The sequence below is a fragment of the Fukomys damarensis genome, unplaced genomic scaffold (assembly GCF_012274545.1).
Source record: "Fukomys damarensis isolate Sample0158 unplaced genomic scaffold, DMR_v1.0_HiC HiC_scaffold_34, whole genome shotgun sequence".
Taxonomy (NCBI): domain Eukaryota; kingdom Metazoa; phylum Chordata; class Mammalia; order Rodentia; family Bathyergidae; genus Fukomys; species Fukomys damarensis.
Window position 1 is genome coordinate 4624287 of NW_022900946.1, and position 11522 is coordinate 4635808.

The 11522-nt window shown below is 44.5% G+C and overlaps 1 long non-coding RNA gene and 1 pseudogene across 1 annotated transcript; both read right to left on the reverse strand.

Annotated features, from left to right (window-relative positions):
- Nucleotides 1-486: 486 nt before the first annotated feature.
- LOC104861923 lies at nucleotides 487-1164 on the reverse strand (annotated as a pseudogene).
- Nucleotides 1165-2888: 1724 nt separating this feature from the next.
- Nucleotides 2889-8126, reverse strand: LOC104861863. The gene is made up of 3 exons (XR_780137.2): nucleotides 8047-8126; nucleotides 6195-6434; nucleotides 2889-2938 (listed from the first exon to the last, which is right to left on the reverse strand). It is a non-coding gene; the product is annotated as an uncharacterized LOC104861863 (long non-coding RNA).
- Nucleotides 8127-11522: the final 3396 nt, after the last annotated feature.

Consider the following 11522-nt stretch of genomic DNA (forward strand, 5'->3'; position numbering starts at 1 on the left):
TTATAGCATTAAGGTAATTACAGTCACTTGGAAAGATAGCGTCAGTTGAGACACTTTTGCACTTATGACTCATCCATTTTAAACAAAAGCCAATCTTAAAAACAGAATTCCAGAAAAAGTGCAGTTATGTCAAAAACAGATAAGAAAGTACAAGGATCTCACAGGCTATGCTATACCAAACACATAAAAAGAGAAATTGGTTTTATACTGTAGGCCTACGCAAATAAATAAAATCCTATCTTCATTTCCTGCATGTATGCTTATATTTCTTACATAAATAACAAAATACTTTATTTCATTTACTTCAATGCAATAAACTCCATAGGGGGAAAAAACTTAAAAGAATTGATAATCAACTCCCAAGATTTATGCTTACACTTTCCTACTTCTGTCAACTTCCTGACATATTTGACCTAGGAAGAAAAATCTTTTCTGTAAATTATGCACACACATCTACATGTGTCTTGAAGAGTTGTGCCGTTACCTCTATCCCGTGTTGCTTTTGGTTTCCTGTCTCTTCTTGGCCTCAAACCCTCATGCGACTTTCTTCTTTTTTTGAGCACCTGTGAGTTCTCAGCCTCCTTTTTGGATTTTACACACTTGTGACAGGCCACTGCCCTGGCAGTTTTTACACCGCACTCTGGATTAGTTAGCTGGTTGCTCAGCTCCTCAGCCTTCTCAACATCCTACTCATCCACATCCTGGTCTCTCCTCTTTCCCAGGCCTGACTTGCCAACGTTTTTCTTTTTAACAGTGGGTTCAAATCTATCACAGAGTAAGCTCCTTCTCCTGGGTTTCACTTAAGGATTGCTCATGATGAGATTCTTTTTCATTCTTCAGTTTATCTCTTCTGGAGCGTTTTCTCTTTCTCCCTCTGGATCTTGAGGTTGAAGTTTTCTGTTCAGAATGTTTTTATGCAATTCTTGAAATGTGTTCCACATATTTAAGGTTGTTCCAGAAGAGCACTCTTCATCAGCCTCTACTGTGGCCTGTTTCGGGTTTTGATCTGTCTGCTGAGAAACCCAAGGCTTCTGCTCCTCTAATGGTCCCAGCCTCTTTATCTTCCTGTAACTTATGATCAGAGTTCTGTGCTGTGGTCTCATCTTCGGAGTTGGACTCAATATCACTTTCCCTTAGGCCAGGAAGCTACAGTCCGTTCCACATCTTCGCTTTGATCAGGAAGTGACCACTCGGCACCCGTCTTAAGACCTCGTCAAGGAAAGAATTTTGTGTACTTCATGGTTCTGGAGGCTGAAGCCCCAGATTGGGCATCTGTATCCGGTAAAGAGGACGTGCTGACTTGTGTCATGGCAGAAACTGGGAGAAGGATGGGAGAACATAAAAGAGATAAAATACAAGGTGTGGCTGCCCCGCTTTATAACAACTTGCTCTCATGATTACTAATTTAGTCCCACTCTGGTGAGATTAGAACTCGTTCGTTCCTGTTAGAACTGACCCAGTCCCTCAAGAATGGCCTTGGTCCCTTCCTAAGGGCTCTGCCTTTGTGACCCAAATACCTGTTTATGTCCTGTCACCTCTCGTCACTGACATTTGGAGACTAAACTTTAACGTGAGTTTGGAGGGGACAAACCACATCCCAACCACAGCAGGAGTTTTCATGAGTTCTGCCTCTTCATTTATTACCCCACCAGCAGTACAAACAAAGACTTCTTTTCTCCATGGAAAGTGGGGTAGTGAGATTGTAAATATTCTTTGCAGGATTTGTCCCCAACATACCTGTCCTACTCTTGGTGTCTACCATCTCCTTTCTTCCAGGTCTTTTACTCCTGTCACTCCCAGCATAACTTTCTTCTACCTGCAATGACCTCTCGCACCTGATTCTCTCCCACCTCACCTGTCCCTTTCTGAGCTTCTCTCCTTCTCAGCTGAGACCTGTCTCAGGGGAGATCATCTGAATTCGGGGTGTCTCCCTTCCACTTGTGCCTTTCCACCATACCCATCGCGCTAAACTCAATTCAGTCTTCAGTCACCCACTTCTGCATCTGGAGAAAAACGTACAACTGGAAACAGGTGCCTTGCAAATCCCTGGAAGCAAATGTTAGGCCTGGAGGACTTCTCGTTAGTCCCATTACTGGTCTGTGACCAGTTCCTATTTCTGTGACCTTAACCAGGGTCCAGGGTGCTTAAGGCCAAACCAGATTTGGACTTTCCAGTTAGAAGAATGAACAATTCCCCTCTTGCATTTTTTTTTGATTTGCTTATTTCATTTGCATCAGGATTCCTCCATTTGAAATTAAACGACTCCTGACCTATAGAATGAGTGACTCTAAGCTTAGAGAAGGTGCTGAGGTAAGAGGGAAAAGAAAAGCCACTCTGGATGCACAGTAAATTGGGAATTGTTTGGACTTGGGGTCCGGGCTCTACAAGTCCTGAGGACTTTTGCAAGCCCAGACGCCTGGGTGACACAGACAGATTTCGCAGGGAATATTCTGGAAGACAATTGACGAGAGCATCTCTGTCCTCTTCCTGTCTTTGCTCCAAATCTTCCTTAGGAAAGCAGAATTCCCTACAGTTTGAAATGGACAATCAGACACTGCTAACAGCTGCAGCCCCAGAACTTCAGTTCTTGGCAAAAGGCTCCTGACACAAAAGTATTTCTTTGTGGAAAATTATGCATTCATTGGGCTCATTTGAAACAAAATATGATTTGCATCTCAACTTCCTGTAACAAGCCCTAGCTCTGTGGATTTCATAATGTCTGATTTTGTTGGACCAGATTGGTGGGGCACATGCTTTACCAAACAGTTTAAATTCAAGCCCAGGTTTTTCTTATTTTAAATAGCAACAGCTGCTAAGCATGATAATTATTGTATTTCATCAAAATAAACTCACCAAGTTGCTCTGAATATTCCTTGCAACTGCTGTCCTGGGGCCTGGGGGATTCATGGGGTTGTCAAAGAAGGTGCAGAGTTTGGACCTGAAAAATACAGGGCAGGAGGCTCCAAATCCTGGAGGGGCATGGGTGGACAATTCCAGGAATAGAGAAAGAGAAAAACAGCTACTAGCTGGCAGCTCCAGAGGCAGCTCCAGAGAGATACTTTCCCTCTCCATATTTGGTTGGGCTTTTTCTCGGCAGCATGCAGCAATTCCAAATGAGTGAGGGTTATCAGGGTACCGGGAGGGAAGGAAGAAAACACTAGGTATCACCAAGAACTGGGCACTGTGGTGGGACTGTCTTGCACCTACGGGGCAGCCAGAGTGACCGCTCTGAAAGAGAATACAGACCACGTCCGTCCCTCTCCGACATAACACCCGGTGCCCGTGAACATCCCCAGTTTGTACTGACTGCCTTCTGTGTTTTCAGTTTGGCTGCACATTTAGAATCATGGGAGAATGTTTAAAATCTCCAAAGGGCTGGGGATTTAGCCCAGTGGTTCTGCTGGCTGCCTGGCAAGCGCAAGGTCCCAAGTTCGATCCCTGGTATACAACAAAGCAAAACAAAACAAATCTCCAAAGGACCAGACTGAACCCAGTCCAGTTACATCACAATCCCTGTAGCTGGAGCCCAGATGCCATTACTTGTTAAAACCTGGGGGACTCCAATGTGCAATCTTAAAAACTGTTATATCACAAGCCAAATTAATTGACCAGGACCAAGGAGCCCTGTTTGATCTGACTTCTGCCTTTTTCTCTCAGAGTTCACCTCCCAAGATCCTGTGTCTTGAAATGGGGTCTCACTCTGTAGTCCAGGTTGGCTCCCAACTTGGTGGTCTTCCTGCCTCAGCCTCTCAAGGGCTGGAATTATAGACATGTGCACTGCGCTCCTTCTCTGCCTTAGCTGAGATTAGCTTTGGTCTTGTGCTCCTCTGGTCCATGTGAAGTACTTCCCAGGCCCTGAAAGACCTTTCATCCAGTGCAGCACTTCACCTCCAGCGGTCCGGGCTCTATTTACCTCTCCAGTCTGACCCTAACGTCCTCATTCTCTCCCCAGCTGCCTTTCCTTCTGTTCTTTAAATCCATCCCTCCTCCCAGAACCTCTGGACCAGCAGCTCCCTTTGCTTTGTTCTAGTAACACATTCTTTCCCTGGGTCGTCCCACATCTGACCTATCTTTCAGGTCTCCCAGGAGGGGCCTTCCATGACCAGGTAACCATGAATTTTTCCCTTAGTGCTTCCCATTTTGTCAGTGTGTTTTGTTTCCCCGTATAGCACACCCTCATTGCAAGTTAACTTGTTTATCACCTGTGCTTTGTCTACTTCCTAGGTGGTAATCTCTGGGAGAGTGGAGACTGTGGATATTGTTTGCTAATACATCCCCAGGGGGTTGGCATGTAGCGATGTTGTTTGTTGAATGGAAGAATGAGTGCCTTGGAGATAACTCAATAAATGTTGGTTGAGTGAGGGATTCATTGGATCCCTCAAACAGTAGGTGTTATTGGCATGGTTTTATAGATGATTTATCAGGTCCAGAGGTTAAAATAACTTTTCCAAGGTTACAAACAGTGGCAGAGGTTTATAAACTTTTTGCCACTGGAAGAAGAGCAGCTGGTTGGGGGAGAAAGTGAGAGAAATATCCTTTTTTTTCAGACTATGAATATTTGAGGACTCTGCCATTACTAGGAAGGGCAACTCCTTCTCTAATTGGCAAGAATATGTAATTAGGCTTTAATTGTGGGCTTCTGAAAGGACTATTTTAAAACCACATCTGGGGTAGCCTCTGGTGGGATCTGACCTTCTGACACTGCAGCGGAGGATGGGAAGGCAATTGTCGCGATTTGGAAAACCTTATTATTTTGGGGTGATGTGCTCTCGGCATGCCCAGAGAAGCCAGGGGCTGGAGGATAGAGCAGGTCCTGGAATCTCAGGGGCTTCCCTGCTGTTGACTCATTGAAATTGTTGGATGGTCTCATGCTCCAGAGCAGCCCCCACCCCCACGCGCTGAAACCAGAAACAGTGTGAGTCACACAGCAAGTCGGCCAGGGTGGCAGGACTGGAGGGGAGTGTGGATTCTGGCTCCTTCTGTGCAGTCGGCCTAGGAGACCAAGGCCACCGTAGTTTTTAGCTCTGCATCTTGATTTAAAATATTAGCTTGCTGGGGTTGCTATAAGGAAACACTGCAGACTGAATGGTTACTTTGCGGCCGTTCTGGAGGCTTCCCAGTGGGTGTCGACCTCCCTGCCTCTGTGTGTCCTAAACTCCTCTTTCTACAGAGACACCAGTCAGGCTGCACAAGGGTCCCGCCAAACAGCCTCATTTTGGTCACCTGGTGAAAGGTCCTATCTCCAAATATTCACATTCTAAGGTATTAGGTGTTAAGGTTTCAACAAAGGAATTTTGAAAGGGACACAATCGAATGTTTATATATGTTAAAACCTCACGCAAGATGTTTTACAAACATCACCTCACACCATTTCCTAACTACCCTAAACAGTGAGTACTACTCTTATAACCCACTTCATAGAACCAAGACACTGAAATACTGAAGTCCAGCAAGTCACCCACGTCTACACAGCTAAAAGTGCCAGAGAGCAGATTCAAGCCCGGTATCTCTGATTTTGAAGTTTGTTTTTATAAAATCTATACCGAAGGCTATAATTTTGGCTTTTCTGTTCTAGTCTTCTGCAAGATGAAGTATTTGTTTTTGGATGTCACATATCTATCTTTTATGTCTCCCTGTTTTCTCATGACTTTTATATTTTTCTTCTAAAAGAAAGAAAGAGGTTCTGGAAGATTTTCTTGAGCTTGTCTTTTAAGTCACTTATTCATTTTTCCCCCCTAACCAATCTGTCCTTTCCTGTTTTTATTTGCATTAAAAATTCATGAATGAGGACTTCTCTCTTGAAGTCATTTTTCTACTCACGGTGTCGTGTCACTGCTTCACAGCAGCTCCTTCTTGCTTTTGTAATACGGAAATGGGCATCGGCTGGGAACCATATAAACAAACAAAAAGGTTGTGTAGGCAGAGCTGAGAGGAAAGTATGGCATTTGCTCCAGAAATCACCTTCTATGAAAGTACCCCCTAAAGCCCCATTAGCTTACCTGGGGGAGCCCCTCTGTGTGCCTGGAGGAACCCTACCTGTTCAGGACAAAAATAATGTTGGCTCCTGAAGCCATACCTACTTCGTTATGTTCTCTGTCCTTTACAGCAGCTTACTTTTCGGTTTTTGGTTTTCAGTTGCCTGGTCTAAGACCAGAACAGCCCACCTCCTCCCCAAAGCATGAATCTCTTCTAACCTTTGGAATATCTGCTATCCCTTTTAAGGGAAGTGGCTTAGGAGCACTAGCAGGCATCAGTAGGTTTTGACTTTTGAGTATACTGTACATCCATACGAATTGAGCAGGGTCTTCATGGGAAATTTCGGCCATCTTCATAGCAGCATTACTCACAGCAGCTGAAACGTGGATGCCACCAAGGTGTCCACTTATGGGTGAATGGAGAAGCAGCACGTGGCAGGTCCGTACACTGGAACAGCACTGAATTTTAAATACAAAGGAAATTCTGACATGTGCTACACAGCATGGGTCAGACTTGAGGATATTTTGCTGAGTGAAATCAGCCTGTCATGAAAAGAAAAAGTAGTTGGAACGAAGTAGTTGGAATAATAAAATTCAGAGGTTTAGAAAGTGGACTGCTGGCTGCCAGTGGCTGGCGGGAGGGGAAATGGGGAGTTCTTTAATGTACATAAAGTTTCAGTCCCACCAGATAGAGCTTTGGAGATAGATGATGGTAATGCTTCTACACCATGAATACTTTAATTCTCTTGAACTTATGCACTGGAAATTATTAAGAGGGTAAATTATGTTACTGTTTTGTTTTTCTTTTCTCATTTTGTTTTTAAGACAGATTTTATGTTATGTGGGTTTTATTATAATACAAAAAAATGAAATGGGAAAATAAAAGAATAAGTAGAGTTTAGCAGCTTGGTGGTGAAGGAGTCCAGGGACGGTCAAACCAAAATGTGGCATCCTGGTTTACTGATTGTTTTAAATTAGAGGAATTTAGAGGACAGCAGGTGCTGGAAGAGGCTTTTCTCTGATATCTCCTTGGCCTGGAGAAGCCAAGGAAGAAAAAAGTCGCTTCTAGGTTTTCATTAACTGAAGTTGTATCACAGAGAGCAAGACTGAAATCAGTCAACAGACCCCGACAGACTTTAGTCACACTGTTGTCTTCTATTTCAACTCCACTTAATATTTAGAAGAGAGCCACTTACATTCCCTTCTCTGTTCTGTGCCCGTAATGAACTGTCCCAGGACTTTAATATTTAGAAGAGAGCCACTTACATTCCCTTCTCTGTTCTGTGCCCGTAATGAACTTTGTCCCAGGACAGGGCAAGGTTTTCCAAATCATCGCGTTCTCCTAAAAATAATTTACTAATCTCTCAAAACTTGCCCGTCATCCCGCCGCCCTTCCCTTCAGAAGAGAGTATTTGAGTTTCAGCTGTTGCGTCTTTTTTTTTGAGCTTCACCGTTTGTGTGTGTGTGATTCCTATGCTATGATTTTCCACTCCCACGTGCATATTAAAATATGTACATCTTTTTCTCCTACTTAATCTGTTTACTGTTGATTCATTCCAGTGAACATTCAGAGGGTGAAGGGAAGCCTTTCATTTCGGCCTACAGGGACAGAACGGGCTGAGCAATGCTCTAAGATTAACTATCAGGATTGAGAATTTAAGACTCTGAATTACCTTGAACACAAAGTACTGGCCTGACGTGAGGGACTGCGATGTTCCCCACCCTTTAAACGACTGCACGGACTACCTGACTACTCCACCTGGAAAAGGGAGCAACAACTTCCTGTAGTTAGAAGCCGCTGACCTGAGCAGATTGTTTTGACCTTCTCTGGGCTCCCAGACTTAGTAAGAGCAGAAGTGTGGGTTACTGCTGTTTGAAAAGCACCAGGTGGCTGGGGAAGGTCCCTAAATACTCTGCCCCTTGCCTCACCCCTCCCCTGTACTTAGCTCCCCTGCAGGCAATTCTGTTGCCCCAGTGCCTGTTTAGAGTTTTAAAAGGGATCTATTGCAGCACCCTCTGGGCACACATTCAGAAACAGTCAAACCACAAGGACACATTTGCCCAAACTCACCTTGTAGCCATTCAAGCTTTACTGCCCCTCCCGCACTTTTTTCAGCAGCCTGAAGGTCAATGAAATTGTCCTTTGCCAACTCTGAGTGGTTCCGACTTCAACTCTCTTTCTGAATACTCAATGAGTTGGGCCCAAAGAAACAACCTAATGACCAGGGAGGTGCACATGTGGGTGACAATCGCCAGGGGGACCCCAAGAGGAACAGCACCGTCATGCCGGAAGTCAGCCCACACTTCCAGTCTTTCACACTTTCTGTGCTCACTCACTGGCTTTCTTTCCAGTCCTTTTCTCTGCCTGCCAGAATGTGACAGTTTTTCTTAGGATGAATTTTATAACTCACTCTGATTAGGATACTTTCTCCTATTCTGAAAATTAACCTTTTTCTCATCTGCACTCTGTTAGCATTGTGTACACATCTTTTATTCATGCAGCCAGTGAATATTTATGCACCGGTTATCGGGTGCTGGTCTTTTTTGTCAAGCAGTAGACAGAGTGGTGAGCGACACAGAGAAGGCTCTGACTTATTTTCTAGGTTATTTTCAAGAACTCTGCTGGACAACGTGGCACCTGTGTGTGAACTCGGCTATGGTGCGCAGGAGCCTGAGGCTGGAGGATGGTGACTTCAAGCCCAGCCTGAGTAATTTGGAGAGACCTTTCTCAATATAAAATGTAAAAAAGGCTGGGGATGTCACTTAACAGTAGAGTACTTGCCTAGTACGCAAAAGGCCTTGGGTTCAGTCTCCAGCAGACAGACAGACACACACAGACACACACACACACACACAGGTTATACTCTTTATCCCCCTTACTACATTAGGAACCATAGTCCTCTTACGATGTGCCTGGCTCTTCAGGTATGACATGCACTAACTTAAAAGACCAGCACCAGGCCTCGTCCAACTCTGTGCTACTTCCACCCCCACTCCCCTATTCCTAGCATCTTGCCTACCATGCAATACACACTCAGGTCATCTTTGTTGAATGCATATATTGTCAAGTTGACTAACTTTAAAGGAGCCTAGGCTGGTGGTATTTATTGCAAAAATGTTTGAATTGAAGGGCCCCGTTAGGGATGGATTTTTCTGTTTTCTCTACCCGTGATTGTTACTGACCTCAGGTTAGGAAGGTCAATCCACAGAAAAACCAATGCCCAAGTGATGAGCGTTGGGGAGAAAGACAGTGGGTTTGATTGAGGATGGTGGTACCCTGGAAGGGGTAGACCTTTTAATGTCTCAGGTGCTACCTGCCGAGTCTTGGGGGAAGTAGGGGGATATTTATGTGAGGATCCAGTTAGGGGTTGTATGAAGTAATCAGCATTTTCCAGGAGCTTGAGTTGGGCAATTTTGGTGCTGACTAGGGGAAGAGAACTTGTTGTGATGGCATTCTCTTATCTTGAGGGCAGGAGATTCTTGTTTTGAGGTAGGTTTGTGGTCAACAGGTGGTTCTGGAAAATAAGCGAGCTCACAGAAATGCAAACTGAAGGCCATATTCTGGGAATATAAGAGAGAACAGGAAAAAAGCAATATGGAGTCACTGATGGTAACAGTCTGTTACCAAACACATTCTGACATATATACAGTGTCTAACTAGGAAAATAGGGATGACTTCAAATATTCAATGCGCAGGAAATCAATGCGGAGACTTGGCTGTACAGGTGGTGGAGGAGATGATAAAAGCTGTGGTCGGTCACAAACATAGCAGTGAACTTTTTCTCTCTCATCATGAAGTGAAGCCTACTTTTTTATCCCTTGAATCTGGGCAGTTTTCTGATTTCCTTTGGGAGGAAGTGATGTACAAGTCGCAAGCTTGGGAGCTTCCCTTTCTCTTTGATGGGACCAGCTGCCAACTGAACATGCCTGGCCCAGACTATTGAATGGTGAGAGACACATGGGCTGCCACTGCCCCAAATGGCAGCCAGCCGGCTCCCAAAGTAGATCCTTCTGCTGGGTTGGCAGTTACCTGCAGGTGCACGCATGTGCCTCGCTAAGAAGAGCAGAAGAATTGCCTGGCTGATCCTAGCCTGAATTACTACCTCACGACTTGTGAGCTGCAAATGGAGGTTTTCAGCTATTGTGTTTGGGAGTTTGTTTCACAGTAAAGCAGACTGATAGATGAAATCCCAGAGATTAGCAACATCAGAGAGCCACTGCTATCTTGCACTACAGAGACAAAGAGGCGGCATTGAAACCAGGCCCAGGGTAATCAGAACAACCAGAAAAAGAGGGATTAGGGCAGGAGTTTCCCACAGATCCTTAAATGCGTTGAAGAGGCGGAAGAGAGGCTGTTGACAGCAGCAAGAACAAGCAGAGTTGCCTCAGCTTTCTCCTTCCCTCTGTCTTCCAGTCTTCCACCAGCACTTGCTATCAGTGCAGCTGAGCTGGCCACCAGGTGGGAAAAGAACTTGGACATGCAGCATCCAGGAGCCAGCTTCTCTGTAGCACGGAACAGCGCAGGGGAAAGGGTAGGAACGGATCCAGGTGCAGACAGGCCCAGCACCAGTACTGCATCCATCAGGAAGCTAGAAAAAGAGGTGGGATTTTTTTTTTTTTTTTTTTTTTTTTTGTATTAGGAGTTGAACCCAGGGCCTTCACACTGAACTACATCCCCAGACCTTTTTTTTTTTGCTTTTTATGTCTGAGACAAGCTCTTGGTAAATTGCTAAATTGCCCAAGCTGGGTTTGAACTAGCATTCCTCCTGTCTTGGCATCCCAGAGAGCTTGGATTATAGCTGTGCGGCACCAGGCCTGGCAGGCTGTGGGGTTATTGATGGGACTTTTAAAACAGGAAAGTGGATTCTCTTGTTTATATTTTATTCCCAAGAATTGAGCTCAAACTAAAAATGAATTCTAGCTATTGGAAAACAATGGTTTCATGTGTCTCAACTTCTGAGAAAATATTCAGTCAAGCTGTATTAACCCATTTATTAAAAGGTTACGTCCATTTTGCCCTATTGGAAACACAGGAACCAAAACATAGCTGAAATGATGCTACGGTTAGGTCCAACAAGGTGGATGTAAAATACTAATTCGATCAATTTTATTTCATTTAGCAAACATTAAAATCTTTCTATATACCATGAACCAAGCACAGTGAGTGGTGACACCGTGTCTGAGCACACACAGAACATTACAATATGGTACGAGTGTCACTGTGTGAAGAGAGACTGGGGAGGGGGCATTTAAGCTGGTTCTTGAAGAATGAGGAAGAGTCTACCAGATAGGGAAGGAATATTGCTTTCAAGGGAAGTGTGCAAAAGTTCAAGAATCCAAGATGTCATCTCTGAAAGATGATAAGCACTGCAGTTTGCAGTGAGTGAAGCACTGAACACAGGAGGGAATATGGAGAGGGAGGAGGTCAAGCAAGTGGCAGGAGCTAGACATGGCTGCTTCACACGTTACATTGAAGAGTTTGTCCTCTATAGGCAATTGGGAAAGCAATTTGCCTTCCTTAATTTTTTTTTTTTTTTTAGATTTTAG